Source organism: Gobio gobio (genome assembly GCF_949357685.1).
Source record: "Gobio gobio genome assembly, chromosome: 16".
In the NCBI taxonomy this organism is placed as follows: domain Eukaryota; kingdom Metazoa; phylum Chordata; class Actinopteri; order Cypriniformes; family Gobionidae; genus Gobio; species Gobio gobio.
Window position 1 is genome coordinate 21,471,436 of NC_137109.1, and position 17,573 is coordinate 21,489,008.

Here is a 17,573-nt window from a genome sequence, read left to right on the forward strand (position 1 = left end):
ATTACACTTTTCACAACACATAATGTCTTCAAAAGAGCTTTACATAAACGCTCCTAAACCCTCAGTGAGCAAGCCAGAAGTGACCGTTGTAAAAAACATATCAAGAAAGAAAAAAATATGAAGGAAAAAAATACATGAGCCACACTCATTTAGCGTATTGTATGCACTACTGGTTAAAGCACCACTGGTTAAAAGTTTGGAACAGTTTCTCTTCTGCTCACCAAGGCTGCGTTTATTTGATCATATATACTGTAAAACATTAATATTGTGAAATATTACAATTTAAAATAACTTTTCTATTTTAATATATTTTAAAATGTAATTTATTCCTGTGATGTCAAAGCTGAATTTTCAGCATCATTACTCCAGTCTTTGGTGTCCTTCAGAAATCATATATATATTTATATATATTGTGTGTGTGTGTGTGTGTGTGTGTGTGTGTGTGTGTGTGTGTGTGTGTGTGTGTGTGTGTGTGTGTGTGTGTGTGTGTGTGTGTGTGTGTGTATACATTAGTAAAATTAGCCGTTAAAGCATGCAATTAATTTTTTTCAGTTGAACGTGTTAAAAATATTTAACGCAATTAATGCAGCATTCGTTTTTCTATCATCCTTTGGCTAGCGTTACATTTTATCATCACGCTCTTATTCATGCAAATGCTTTTAAAACATTCAAGCACAACAAGACAACAGAGAACGCGCCTGTGAATGTCCTGACACACACAACGCACAGAAAGACTCGCACCAGTATCGAGTTCTCTTTCTTGCTTGAACGAAGAACAACACTGAATTATGCCAAAATGTCGTTTTGTCGAGTATTCTCATAAGAGCAGTCTTAAATTAGTTTAATAAGAGTTGTGAGAAAATGAGATGCATGTGACAGCAAACAGTGTTTGGCAGCGGCAGATCTTAAAGTGACAGCAGCCTAATAAACCAGTTGCTGTGATGTCTGTCATTTAATGTAAAATAAAGAACAAAGGTAACAGAGAAAGTTGTGGCTTTAATAAGGATTCATCTTTATTGCATTTATAATTTATGCAGTTAAGAAAAGTGTTTGACAACTTTATTCAATTTCTGTAACTGGTAGGAAGGCCACAGGTAAATATGACATTTATTATAATCAGTTTATGTGAGGATTGTTTTAAGTTCACTTAAATGAAAAGTATTTTTTTAATTGATAGTTTTCAATTATACTGTAATGTTGAATGGCTATCATTAATGTTTCAAAAAAGAAAAACATCCGTAGCAGTATTAGTATCAGTGATACTGGCCTTCGTTCGTAAAAAGATGCCATTAGTAAGTCATGTTACAAAAGATTTCTATATCAAATAAATACTGTTATTTTAAAATGTCTATTCATCAATGAATCCTGAAAAAAAATTTAATTTATCATGGTTTCCACTACTATAAATGGCAAAAATTAAAGAACCATTATTAATAATAGGTGACCAATACTAATTGAGAAGCAAATCGGCATATTAGAATGTTTTCTGAAGGATCATGTGACACTGAAGACTGGACTGGAGTATAAGGAGAATCAGCTTTATAAATTGTAATAATATTTCACCATATTACTGTTTTACTGTATTTTGCAAATGCCTTGCACAGGAATTGAATAAGGGATATATGCTTACTGATATATTCAATGACTCCCTTATTATTTTGTGCATTGTAAATTTGCTGGGCTTTTTCATGCTTAAACAGCAACACTAAAGATATAACAGTAATGATATGGTGATGCAGGTAGTGTTTCTTCACAGTCTGGCTGGTATAGGCTTCGTTTGCCAGTCCTGTGTTGATGCAAAGTCTTTTGAAATCCATCCTAAAAGACGGGAACAAAGAAGGCAGCGGTCAGTGATGTGTCTGTCATGTCTGGCTTATATAGGGTCTAGCTGACTGTCGTTTGTAGTCTTTGAAATCCATCCTAAATGGCTGGGATGATGCAGGCAGCGGTTAGTGAAGTGTTCATCACTGTATGGCTTGTGTAGGCTGTAGTTTGTGGTGGTCGCTCAGCAACAGATGAGGTAGGAGTGGGATACGAAGCTGGACCGAATCAAACATTCACGTCTGGCTCCGATCTGTTATCAAACTCCCACTGTTGGCGTTCCAATCAATTCTTGATGGATAAAATCAAGTCTCTTGTTGAATATTCTGTTTCGCTTGGAAACACAGCACATTTTGAAAGTCAAATGTCGCTTCATGTTGACTTTAAAGTAGCCGGTTTAAGTTGTCTTCTGGTAAAAATCAGGTAGTATTGGCTTTGCCATCATCCAATCATGTCCTGGGGGTGATACACCTGCTGTTTGTCATTACCATAGACTGTAAAAAAATATGGACGACGCGACTCCATTGACTTCCGCTGACCAAAGTTGAAGCTTTCATAGGCCCGCTCACGGCGCTGACATCTTGGGACCGAGTCTGCAGCTGTGTCCCAATTCAAGGGCTGCATCCTTTGAAGGCCGCATTTGAAGGCCGATTGCGTCACTGCAGCGCGACGAAGGCTGTCCCAATTCGAAGGGGCCTTCAAATGCAGCCTGCCGTTCGTGTTGCCAAGTCCGCGTCTTTTCAGCCGAATTAGGCTACTTTTAAGTTGTTTCCGCGGGTGAAAATGTATTTCCGCGGGTTTGTTTCTACCCCATAAGTACGATTTCGCCGCTCCAACACCCCCAAACGTACAACTCCAGTGGAGAATTTGGCCGCTCGATGGAGAAAATCGCATTGGCAGTTTTGGACTACTTTTGTTGCAGAGACCTGGCAACCCTACCCACCGTCCTTCTCCCCGGCCGCGAAGGATAGAACCAACCAGAACAAGTGGATCCTTCGCAGTGTATTCCTCTGCCCATCCCGCGGCCGAGGAATACACTTATAAATGTAAGTATTGTGTTTTTTCATTTACTCAAATAACCAACGAAACGTTTTAAAAGCCGGTGGTCTTTATTTCTGTGTTACCACTGCACGGCTTTATTCGTTACGTGATCTGATGTAATATTTCGTTTTGTTTTATGGATGAAGTTTTATGGATGACAGCTTTATTAAAATGAGGGCAGCAAATGAGTATTTATTTACCGGGCCGAAAAACTCGGCCAGTGTGGATTGGAGTACGACCCATTTGTAGTATTTCCATAGGTTCTTGTGTAGGTAGGCTAGGGAGGCTTTATCCTATACAAACCCCACAAAAAAAAGAATATAGAGTTTGAGTATCTATAAATATGATTTCTGGAGTATTTTGTATGTTTGTAGGCTACTGATGCATCATATTTTTTTAATTTTCTTAAGATTGCACCCCTGTCTTGCAGGTTAAAAAAAAATTACAACTTAAAAACAAACAAACAAAGTATGCAAGTTAACAGACACATCTTTACTGAAATGTATTGTGCTGTTGTGTTTGTTATTGAGTGACATGTTTATTTCCTCTGCCTTAGTATTGAAAGTGTCCTGGGACAGGTGATGAAATGGGGAAACTTGGCCATGGTTTGTCTTCATGAATGAGGTGTTGGGACAACCCCACTGTCCTCATTGCCTCCATCCCTGAGGACACACCAGGGCCAAGTTCAGCAGAGGATGACCAAGATGAGGAGCAACTCCACCAAGAGGAAACGAGACCGAGGATGAGCTGATGGAGATACTGAGGGAGGACATGAAGAGACAGACAGAGGAGAGCAGGGAGAGAATGGACTGATTGTTTTCTCTTCTTGAGAGATTGTTGAGAACTAACTAAAACTGTTGGTTTTGTAAATTAAAATGTGTAAATTAAATATTATCGTTCTACATATTATTTTTGTAATGCAAGTTATAATTTGTAAATGAAATAAATAATTCTGTACATTTATGTCAATTCATTTGTAAATTAAACAATAAATTGTTCTATACATTTTTATTTACAGTACTTTTTACAACTATTTACATAAGTTACGTTTAAGATTAGAACAACAAAATACATTTTAAAATTAACAGTACATAAAACAGATGGAAGAAAATGTTTTTATGTAGTCTTTTATTGAGCTGGGCTGGGAGACCCTGGTGAAGCCTCTGTCAGCGGGACATCATCTGGGATCAGTGCATATTCCACTGTCTGCCAACAGGTTTGCAGTGCTGACTTATTCGACGGCTGCCATGTAGCTAATATGTTTTCAGAAAGAGGGAAGAATAAATTAAATTACCTCACATCCTCAAATCAAACCATAAAATATTTTAACATGCATAACTTCTATGAGCTGAACTCTGACTGCAGAACAGCGGCCCTCCAAGACCAACGGTGCCTATCCCTCATCTAGAAGACATATTTATTTAAGACAGTGTATTTTATTTTTAGATTCTTTTTTAAACGATAACGAAATCTAATAATCATGTGTAAAAAGTCAGTTTTTCATAAAACCACAATATTTGCCTCTGAGATGAAGTTGAATAAAAATCTGAGGTACTTCACAATTATACTCAAATACAGAGTAAATGCATTTCGTTACATTATTAGTAATATTTAGCAACTGTTGACAGCTGCTGTTGAAGAGAACTGAAATTAACATTTATACTGGACTTTAAAGTTATATTCAACTGCCTAAAAACAAAACCACTAAATATGTAGTAAACTATATAAAATCGTATGTTGGTAACATATTTAGTCAACATTTTATTTTTATCAGTAGATACATTAGATTACTGGAGTAAATTGAAACACAATACTAGCATTTAAAAGTGTAATCTGGCAATTTCTCTTCAAAAATGTGACGTCGCGGCGCGCAATGAATTCTGGGGTAGGCAAGGCTGCGAAGCATCCATCCAACTATCCTTCATTTCATGGGAAAAGAAGGACGCATTTGCAGGCCGTATTTTGAAGGATCCTTCGAAGGACCTACGAATTGGGACAGCCTTCGTCGCGCCGCGGTGACGCAATCTGCTATACCTTCCACTGTAAACGAGTCTCGGTGCGTCCTTTGGAGGCCGCGTCGGCCGCGCACTTCAAAGGACACGGCCTTCAAAGGATGCAGCCCTTGAATTGGGACACAGCTTGCGCAGTAGCGATCTCGGGACCGGAGTTGCGCAGTAGAGAACAGGAAGTAGAGGCGCGATTATCAAAAGCCCGCCCACACTCTCACAGATGCAGAATAATTAATTATGTTGGTGTGAAATAAACAGTTATGGAAGTGTAGAAATGAAAGCTAAAGCTCCAATCTCCTCACAAAAATCCAGAAAAAAGTCCGTTAGTGCCTCAGTGACAACTTCACTCAGAGAAGCCGTCAATCTCAGCTGTCAATCATGACGTCACACCCCCGTTTTTATAGCATCAAATAACTCACTAAAACTAAACTTATTTAAAAAACGAACACTTGAAATGAAATTATTGTAATAAAAACTGCCTAAAATGACAGAAACCATCTTTAGGAAACAATTATTTGAAGTGTAATTAAATAGTTTAGTGTGTCTCGCGCCCATTCATATACATGGAGAGGCGGGGTTTAGGAGCTATACTGGGACCGGCCACCGGGGGGCGATCGAGGCGCGAAAGCTTCAATTTCTGACTGGAGCACTACAGGCTTGGTCATTACAGTTGTTTCAGTTCTGCTGCAGTCTTGAGTGCTTTGCTAATCTCACTGATGGCAGATCTGTCGTGAGTAAGCGCTGCCGTCCTAGCTGCCAAGCTGATGAATTTTGCCCCACAATTCTCTTTTTGATGTCAAGTGAGGACGATCTGCCATGTTGCGGAAAGTATGAAAATCCTGGCAATCCCATTTTATACCTCTTTTCATAATCCTCCAGTTTTTAATACTCTCATCCTCTGTTTACGGAATTCATCTCGCAGCTCTCACACTTGCTCTCTTCTCTTCACGGATGATGTTATTGACAATTTCTATGTGTCTTCCTCATCAGACACATCTGCCAAAATAATTAAACACTTAGTGGTGCAGACACTAAATAAAGCATAAATGCGGATGTTCTCAAAGCAAAACTAAACATAATGACAGATAAGGAGTCTTCTGGCTTTGAAGATCGCGACTGAACTATCACTGTTTTAATGGTGCTTGCTATGAGGAGCGCATTTCTATTGCAGTTGCGCATATCTGGTGTTCGCAGCTTTTTGAGGAGAAGGGTTATGCATTCTGAATTATGATTTACACCTGATAGACAAAAAAAGGTTGCAAAAACCTACAAAGATGATGGCTGAAAAACCACTCGGACTAGAATATCAGAATTGGATGTGGGCTCCTTTAGCAAGCACTCACCAGAGCAGCTCTATAGCATAGTGCTAAATATAATAGCATGCTAAAGCACTCAAAACACCTAGCAATCATATAGTAACATGTCAACACTTTGAACACCTCAGCATCCACTTACTAACATGCTAAAGCACTTGGAACACATTAGCAATCATAAAGTAACCTGTTAAAAGCACTTTAAACTCCAAAGCAAACGCACGTTAACATGCTCATTTAGTAATGTGCTAAAATCCTCAGAACATCTTAGCATTTATATGCTAAAAACACCTATTCATTTAATTTTGTGTTGACAACATTTTTATGTAAGCTCACTTAAGGACTTTAGTAAGATTTTATCAGAAAAAAAGTTTGATCATTATCACATGTAAAACATCTTGTATAATCTCAAGTGCTGTAGTTTTCTGTGTATGGGTCAATGACATGACATGCACATACTGTATTTGTGTCAGAGTGCATTTTTTCCTTTGAAAATAATTTGATAAATTAATGACATGTATCAGTTTATTCTATAAAACCTATTTAGTTTGTATACATTTTCACTACATTCAAATAATGAATATTATTTTACAGTGTCCTCCTCTAATATTGGCACCCTGGGTAAATATGAGCAAAGTTGGCTGTGAAAATAAATTCTAACCTTTCATTGAACATTTACCTTAATTGAACCTTTCATTTTCCTCCAATGCATGTTGTCCATTATTATTGACACCCCTAGAAAATCTGTGCGTGTGTTCTTGAGTGTGACGTATCTCTGAGGTATATTCCCATTCATATTTACCATTTGCCATGACTTCTTGTCCCACAGGAGTATAAATATGAGGAAACACAAAGGCCAAATTCCCTTAATCGTCCTTTACAATGAGTAAAACCAAAGAATATAGTTCTGATGAAAATAGAAAGTGGCTGTAAGAAAATCAATAAAGCTTTAGACGGGACCTGGTTCTGTGGTCACATGAAACTTTAAAATAGCTTTTTGGCAGCAAACCCACCAGATGGGGATAAAAAGTCCCCCATATCCATGGTTAAATACTGCTGGATCTTTAATGTTGTGGGCCTTTTTTGCTGGAGGTACTGGACATCTTGTCCAGATACATGGTATCATGGATTCTGGCAAATACCAACAGATAAAAAATGAACACCTGATGGCCTCTGCTAGAAATCTTATAATGGGCCGTGGTTGGATCTTCCATCAGGACAATGATCCAAAACATCAAAATCAACACAAAAACGTGTCACTGAGCACAAAATGAAGCTTCTGCCATGACCATCCCAGTTCCCTGACCTGAACCCAACAGAAAACTGCAGAGAAGCAGCACCAACATGGATCTGTGAATCTGGAAAGATTCTGTATGGAGGAAGGGTCTCTGATCTCTTGTCAGGTGTTCTCCAAACTCATCAGGCATTATAGAAGAAGACTCAGAGCTGTTATCTTGGGAAAAGGATGTTGCGATAATTGGGTGCCAATAATTGTGGCCAACACGAACCAGAGAAAAACATTTATTTCATAATTAGACCCCCCCCCCCACTCATTTGTTTACGTCAATGAAAGGTTAAACTTCTTTGAATTATTTGAATGAAAGATCAAAAGGATAAACAATGCAGATTTATTTTCTCAGCCGCCTTTGCTTATATTTACCATAGGCGCCAATATTAGTGTGCATGTTTTGGTATCATAAACCCCTAAAATGTCACACTTAAGTTTTAATAATAAGAAATTCAGAATTAAATGCTGCGGCATGTTATGTTTGAAACATTTCAATGCATTTTATAAATATAAGTAGCTTTAAAGCTGTTGAGATAATTGAAAAACATTTGTTGGGGAACAAACATGGGTCTTTTATTAAGGATTGACAAGGTAATAACATGATAATGCAGCATCCAGAGGACCCCAGTCCTTGTGGAAGAGAGAAAAGGTTTGTAGATCTCTCTTAAATACTGATGAAAACTTTTGCTATCAAGTATGGGTAGGTTGGGACACTTTCCATGTCAGGTGGTACAACAATTTTTTCATAAACTTCTTTATTGTATTTAAAAATTCTGTATATGGGCTTGATAGCATAGGCAAACACTAATACAGGCATCCAAGTAGAAGACTATTCAATGTAAAATAAGTTGAAAGTCATCATGTGGTGCAACTGCAAATAAAGAAACATTACAAGCTAAACAAATAATACATTTAAGCTAAGATTGGTTGTTATTACTATATATTTTTTAATTGTTTAAATTGTTACGAATAGTTACGAATAGTTGTTTTACACTATCAGTTATTTTCATGATATTTTCTAAAATAATTTTAGATAGCCTACCATGCACTATCATATAAAAAAAAAAAAACTTTATATAAGGTGTCTTTCAAATTGCGTCCATTCCAAATCCGTTTTCAATTAAAAAACAGAAAATGAAAAAACAATATACGAATAAATAAACGAATAAACCGTTTGAATATTTGATTTCTACACGTGGGCGGGAATTATACGCCCCTTTCTGCTGATTGGTAAGCCGAAGATCAAACTATTCCGTCATCAGTTCTTCCTCAGTTCGCACAGCAGAATAAAAGTCCTGCGCTGCCACAGCTGTGCGGATTGTTTATTGCAACTACATTTCATATTTTTATCATAAAACAACCAGACTAACGAATGGCTCAACACAACCCGTCCCGGGGCAGAGCCTAGACAGGGTTTCCTTCTGTGTAGACCAGCAAAGTGTCAGGGGGTCCGCGAAATAATTTTCTAGGCTATATCCTACCGTATTTTCCTGACTGTAAAGTTATGTTTTTTATCACGAAACATATGTTGCTGTGATTTATTCCAAAGTGACTTATATAATGTATTGAACGTCAAATAATCGAAATGTTGGCGCATCTATTCGCTGTATTCTAGTTCATGTTTCTGGTGTGCGTCAGAGAGATGTTCATATGAGACCGAGACGCGCTAAAGCAGCGCATCCTGTTTTCTTTATTTTACAAAGGCATGACATTTTGTAGTTATTTTAAATGTAGAATATTAAAATAAAAATAATAATAAAAAGTGTACAATAAAGTACAATCAAAACCTTATAGTATTATCACAATGCACTTGAATAGAGTTAATGGTGTAATCTGCCGGTTGTCCTGTAGGTGACCTCATAACTCTGTCTTCTTACGAGACACTTAGAGCTTTACGATTACTCCAGAGCACTCGTAGATCTACGATCATTTTCAAGTGCTACTTAAGTTACGATGCTTTTGGGAAACAGACCTTAATATTAAGATCATTCGTACGATCGTTTTTATGATCAACTTAGGCTTACGATGCTTTTGGGAAACGCAGCCCAGTTCTGCTGCTTAATATTTTTGTGGAAACTGACTTAATGATCACTGGAATTTTTTATTTTTTATTTATGAGGGCAGGTAACAAACAAAAAACATTTATAAATACACATCTGAATTAAATGAGGATATTTATTTCGTCTTTTTGAAAGGTATCTTTTCTTGTTTTTTTTTGTTCAGCCATTTTGTCAGTGCCTCAGCCTGTAGGTAGTTGCTTTATATAGACGTGTTTTGATTGCTAATCCACATCAGATGACAATTATTAGGTGAAACGTTCAGAGGAAACGATTCCATATAAGGTTATATTTCAGCACTTCGCAAATGGACAGCGACTCTTAAGTAGCACTTAGAGCGCGTTCTCGCGCGTTCATGTTAAGTACATTTTTGGGAAACGCACGTGGAATTGCTGCGAGTGATCGTAACTTTGCTCGTATAACACGCTCTTTAGAGCTAAGATACATCGTTATTGGGAAACCCGGCCCAGGGGTATAGCAGCAACAACTTATAGCCTACTCCATTTATGGTATTAGCTTGTCTATAGGCTACGTGTTGAAGGCCTTGCATATTTGAGGTTTTTTATTATAAGTTGTGTATTTGTTTATTATTATTATTCGGCTATATGTTACGGTGACACATTGCTGCCACATACATATTATTTGTTTCACTCAATTATGTCGTAATAAAGAGATCTTATGTCGTTAAAACGACATATTTTTCTCGTTAAAACCACATATATTTTCTCCTAATAAGGACATGTGTTGATACGGTGATGTCTACAACATATGCCTGTATCCACATTAGAGAATTCATATAGCCCATGTGCATTTGTTACACTTCCATGTCTGAAAAGCAGAAGCAAGCTCAGAGAAAAATAGGCTCTTCCGCTGCCTGTACCAATGGCAGTGCCCATACGAAAGTATTGTAATTTATTGATGTAACCTACAGTTCTTAACAGCCACGGGTAGCAGGTGCCATGCCAACTTTAACCTATAGAAATCACGACCCCGGTGCACAAATATCATAACTATCTATAATAGGCCTACTGTAGGCTAATACATATATTCTAGAAATGTTTTAAAAAGAGAGACGCTTTCAGCCTTACTTAAAGGTCCCGGCATTCTTCTTTTGCTTCTTATTTATTAAATATAGGCTACAGGCAATTCGTTTATGAAACCTTGATCAAAATTAAAATACAATTTATAGAAAACGAAATTCACTTTAAAGAAATGATTTCTGCAAAACAACACTCAATAAAAATCATGTCTGACTCCACTCCATGTCTCCAGACATATTGTGCAGTGGCATAACTTTGCTTTGAAAAGTGGTGGGGACACCGGGACACCGCACAACTAGTTTTGCTATGGGTTTATTTAAAACACACACGTGTTTATTTAATATGGAGACGCATTTCTGCCACATACATATTATTTTTCCACTCAATTATGTAGTAATAACGAGATCTTATGTCATAAAAACGACACAATTTTCTCGTAATAACGAGATTGTATGTTGTTAAAACTACATATTTTTCTCCTAATAAGGACATGTGTTGTATAGTGATGTGTGTATATATATGTCTGTATCCATATTAGAGAATTTATTTAGCCCATGCCTTTGTCATACTTGTTTGAAAAGCAGAAGCAAGCTCAGCGTAAAATATCTCATCCGCTGCCTGTTTCGGTGGCAATGCCAATATAGCACGAAATTGTTGTAGCCTATTTTATTGATGTAGCCTATAGTTCTTAACAGAGCAGGTGGCCATGGACGCTCATGTGGCGTAACTTTAACCTTGTAATGACGGACCCCGGTGCAGCCACAAATATCATAACTATCTATAATAAGGCCTACTGTAACTAAGACATTCTAGATATGTATTAAAAAGAAAGACGCTTTCAGCCTTACTCAACGGCCGCGGAAAGTGGGTTCAATGCATTCCCGGCGTTCTTATTTTGCTTCCGATGTATTAAATATACAGGCAATTAGTTTATGAAACCTTGATCAAAATTAAAATACAATTCACTTTTCATCATCAACATATAAAAATTAAAACAATAATATAATAGGCTAATATTTAAACATAACTATGAATCTAAATAGGCTACGTTTTGCATGTAGCCTACTCCACACCAAACGCTTAAAAAATGTATTTTGTTTATTAAACAAAAAGTTTTTAATTTCAAATTGAATTTCTAAATTCAGTTCATATTTCCAGCAAACGAAATTCCGAGCCAAAATAACAAAGTGGTAAAAAAACAGCCTGGTCTCATTGCGAAAATGTACCTCTGGCAACGTTTTTGCAAACCCCAAAATACGTACCAATATGTACATATCACTGCAGTTTCAAAGTGATATGTCCACTGGGTGCCGCCAAAAGCTTCGTTTTTTTCCCGGAACAGATGAGCGTCAATCTGACGTTTTGTGACATTGTTTTTTTAACGTACACCTACACTAAACCCTAAACCTAACCGATAGTGTTAACAAAAGCAAATGTGACAAAAATACAATAGTAACCATGTCTTGTTAGCTTCTGTGAACTCATCTTTGAGCTCTTTTATCATGACTTGTCTTTCACGGGATTCGTACCTGAGCTTTCATTATTACAAGTACAAATCTGTACCAGCTGAGCTACTGAGCAAACTTATTATATAAAAAAAGCCGAGCATATGGAGCAGATTAAGTGACGCAAACTCCAAAATTTATTCATTTACATGGAAAAAAAAAAAACGATAAAAAGTGCTTGCTGTTTTACTGCCTCTAGTGTTCATTTCACTTTGAAACTGCAGAGATATGTACATATTGGTACGTATTTTGGTGGTTTGCAAAAACGTTGCCAGAGGTACATTTTCACAATGAGACCAGGTTGCAAAAAAAACTGCAACATTGAAAAATATTAAAGAATTCGCGGGTGCTTTCGTCGGCATGGGGTTAGACATGATTTCTATTGAGTGTTGTTTTGCAGAAATCATTTCTTTAAAGTGAATTTCGTTTTCTATAAATTGTATTTTAATTTTGATCAAGGTTTCATTAATGAATGGCCTGTATATTTAATATATAAGAAGCAAAATAAGGGAGTAAGGCTGAAAGCGTCTTTCTTTTTAATACATTTCTAGAATATATGTAGCTTGCAGCATAGAATACAATATATTACTGTAGGCCTATTATAGAGTTATGATATTTGTGCACCGGTTATGCCACTGATGCTAACATGAGCGGTCCATGGCACCTGTTACCTGTAAGGAAGTAGTAAAACTTTGAGTTACCATCATGCAATTTCAAACATTTTGCTCGTCTCTGTATGTGGCAGGCTGGCAGCAATGCGTCACAATAACTATAAAAGTCGATTATTCTTTACAGATGGCGCGGTATGTTTGGAAAGAAGACGAGTTCTTTATTAAACTCATAAAAAAAACCCAATAGAATATAAAATGCCACAATTTATCAAGACCTTGAAGCAGATAAGAGAGAGAAACACCTCGTATGTGCCGCTTAAGTATAAGAGGCTTTCCTTGCCATCAGTGCTTGAATAACACGCGCGTCTCCTTCCAGTAAAAATAATGGCGTGCGGTGGCTGGTATATACATAAACCTAAAAACATACATGGCATAATTTTTGGAATGACTTATCACGTGAGGAAAAAAAAACGTTTTAGTCGCATAAAATCAGTTAATGGAAACGCTGTCATTTCGCAATATTTTTTGTATCGACTATTAGGAAATATGGCAAAAGTTTTGTGCAAATCTGTAATGGAAAAAAAGCTTCTGACCGACGGAAAAATTTGTTAAATGAATATATTACGATTTGTAGATCGTGCTTTTGCTTTACAACACACCTTCCGCAATCTATTTTTCTATTACTTTTAAAAAGTGGTGGGGACAATATGGAGCCTGGCAAAAAGTGGTGGGGACATGTCCCACCCGTCCCACCCGTAAATTACGCCTGATATTGTGTGTCTTATAGCCTATCTTACTCATGCCGACAAAAGCACCCGCAAATTCTTTAATATTTATAATTTTTGCAGTTTTTTAACCACTTCGTAATTTTGGCTCGGAATTTCGTTTGTTGGAAATATGAACTGAATTTAGAAATTAAATTTGAAATTAAAAACTTTGCGTTTAAACAAATACATTTTTGAAGCGTTTGGAGTGGAGTAGGCTAAATGCAAAACATAGCCTATTAAGATTCATAGTTAGGCTATATGTTTAAATATTAGCCTATTATTGTTTTAATTATATGTTGATGATGAAAAGTGAGCAGCATGAGTATAGGCTATAAAACGCGCAATATGTCTGGAGACATGGAGTGGGGTCAGACATGATTTTTTTTAGTGTTGTTTTGCAGAAATCATTTATTTAAAGTGAATTTCGTTTGCTATAAATTGTATTTTAATTTTGATCAAGGTTTCATCCACTAAATGGCTGTATATTTAATAAATAAGAAGCAAGAAGCAAACCAAGATGTCGGGAATGTATTGAACCCACTGGCCTGAGGCCTTTGAGTAGTCTAAGCCCGTCTTTCTGTTTTTAATACATTTTTTGAATTATGTCTTAATTACAGTAGGCCTATAGATAGGCTAGTTATGATATTTGTGGCTGCACCAGGGTCCGCCATAAGTTACGGCTCTTCAAGGCGTTTTTTAGGAGGGTCTTGAGACCCCCCCAAGACCCCCCACCCCCCTTGTCGCCGCCGGTGTCTTCGGATGCGGAGCCGCTGGCGCTGTTACAAAACAAGTCTTCATGTTAAAATGAATAGTAGCCTACACAAACATTTCTAAAACTGTAAAAACTTTTTTTTTTTAATAAAGCATTAATTAATTATTTTATGATAAACATACTGTTTTAAGTGCACTCATTTATAGTCAGAAATAAAAAATAATTGATAAATAAATACATTTACAAAAATCAATACAATAAATAATAATAATTGTTGTTGTTATTATTATTGTTATAATTATTATTTGTCTATTGTTGCATTTAGGCTACATGCATTTAGAAGAAGAAAAGGGAACAAAGAAATTAAAAGTCAGTCATAATACACAATGTCAGGTTTATTAGGCAATAATAATAAAGTGCTAAGATTAGTACAGTTAAACAAGATTTGACGCACATAATTCTTATTAAATCGTTGTATTCTGCCACCCGTTTATAGAGAATCACTGCAGTTAATATAAATTGATGAATAATACACAATAAAACAATAAGATTCGTTAACACGTAGGCTACCTGGGAGTTTGCTGTTCTTCTTCTAAAATGAATCCTTGAGTAAAGTTTTTACAAACCCGTGCGCACGGATTGTTAAAGCGTGCGCACGGATTATGAATTTGTGGGAACGGATTTAAAAACCGAGGGTACGGTTTGCAAAATCTGAGCGGATTGGAAATTCGTGGGTACGGTTTATTAATCCGTGGGCACGATTTGTTAAACCGAGGGAACAGTTTAAGAATTCGTGATTACGGTTTATAAACTGAGGGAACGGATTGCAAAACCGTCGGCACGGATTGATTGTTTTTCTCCTTTAGGTGACGTGCCGGGCTCCGTACGATTCTGAACAGACAACTAAACAAAATAACATGTAATTTACTGACAAAATGTCAATTGCTGCAGTCTATTCAAAATGTTCTAATCTAATTAATTAATAAAAAATAAAAAAATCAGTTTGAATGAATGATTCAAAGACCCACTCATAAATACTTCATTGTTTCATTACTGGATGAATCAGCATTTTTGAATGAATCTCTTGAATGAATGATTCAATATCAAATACATTTTTAACAGTCACTTGTCGCCACCTTGTGGTGTAACAATTTAATCAAAACAATCATTTTTTGCAGTGTTGGGGAAAGTTACTTTTCAAAGTAATGCATTACAATATTGCGTTACTCCCTAAAAAAGTAACTAATTGTTTTACTTAGTTACTTTTTATGGAAAGTAATGTGTTAGATTACTTTTGCGTTTCTTTTTCTCACCTGGGCTGGGCTTGCTTGCTTGCTTGTTTTATTGAGCATCAAATGTCAGCAACAAAGACTTTTGTTAATAAAGTGAGATGAAATACATAAAGTATATTTGTGTAATTTAGTATATTTAATTTTGAGTAATACTGAATAATTTTTTTTGCATGTGAGATGAGTTGACGCTGTGTAACGTGTGAGCAGGGATGAAGCTGAGTGAGAATCCAAGTGCAGCATGAACGATTTATTAACAAACGACATTAAAAGAAAATCCATGAACAAGGGTATCCAAAACAGGCAGGGGTGCAACGACAAGAACACACATACAGGAGTACATCGACTGACAAACAACAACTGAAGCACATAGGTATAAATTCACAAAGGGAAACAAGGATAACAAGATAAGAAGGAGTGGCTAAATGGGAAACACCTGGGAGAACTAATCAACATGAAAAACTACAAAGGACTACAAAACAAGACAGGAAATAACAAAAGAGTCCTCACAAGACAGGGAAACACAGGCTGGAATCATGACACGCTGATAACACCTTTGCACTTTCTCATGATTTCTCTCAACATGGGGACAGGAGAGCTGTCAGTCAATAAATTAAAAAAAGTATCTTGCATTACTTATTTGAAAAAGTTACTCTGATATGTTTGTTGTAAATGTAAAAGTGTGTTACTTTACTAGTTACTTGAAAAAGTAATCTGATTACGTAACTCAAATTGTAATAATGTGTTGCCCCTCCCCCTGATAACTGATTATTTGAAGCGCCAAGTTACTTTAATTTTACATTTTACAATTTTATGCACTTGGCAGACGCTTTTATCCAAAGCGACTTACTGTGCACTTAAAGGGGTGATGAATTGAGAAATCAACTTTGCCTTGAGCCTTTGATATATAAAAGGTTCATCGTGATATAAGAATATCCTGTAAGTTTCGGAGCCGAAAGCTTCCTTGTTAGTCAAAGAAAAGCTTTTATTGACACCAGACCCAGAAAACGCTCGATCTCAGAATATGTCGACCCTTGACGTCATCGTGTGGTGAAACACCATCTCAACAGATAAATATGTACGTCTGATTCTGTAGCCCCGCCCACCATCTCGTGGAGCTAAACAGATTGCGCTACCGAGCAATAAACATGCCGAAGATAGCAAGATATTGCGCTGTGCCTGGTTGTGGAAGAACACAGTCGCTTCATAAGCTTCCTTTGGATTCTAATATTGGGAATGTGTGGTTGAGCTTTATTTTTAATGAATATCCAGCTCACGTGGGGAAGACATTGCACGTACGTTCATTTAACCAAGGATTCGTTTGTAAACAAGAGACTGGATTTGCAGACAGGATGAGATTACATGAATGAACGAAGCAACACACTAATGTGAGTAAATTTTTTTTTTATATGTGATAGTATTGCATTGTTACAGATCAAATACAATGTTACATTGTGTACATGTCTAACTAAACATAACTTAACATAATCACTGTCACAGGGCTCGGAAGTTTAATAACGGAAGTTTTTATCTTGCTGTCTGCAACGTACTTGGTGCGCGCGTATATTCACCAATCGGATGGGACAAGTAATATAAAAATAACATTCATATTAATTGCGGGTGGATGGGAGATAAATCATTGTGTTTGTTTGATAAATTTATACATTTTGCAAGCCCTTAGGGACGAATCATTTCGGTTGCCGTTTCACCACACGCTTTCAAAACAATGCCTCACGCATACTCATGGGGGAGCCGAAGCTCATTAAATATGCAAAACTTCAAATCACAGCAGTGGGCGTTTACTTGCAAGTCTTCAGTGCGGCATGCCCATAAAAAACGAGCATTTTTTGAGAGAGGCTCAAAACCAGGGCAGAAAATAGCCTATTACCTGTTCATTATGATGTTTTTGAATGTAAAAACCACGTGAACGTCACAAGTAGACCTCAGACAATTGTATAACAATTAAAAAAAGGCAATTCATGACACCTTTAATACAGGGACAATCCCCTCCTGGAGCAAAATGGAATCCTTGCTTAAGGATCCCTGCTGGGATCGACACATTAGCCTTCTGCGTATCAGTTCAGTGGTTTAACCCACTAGACCAGTGGTTCTCAAACTTT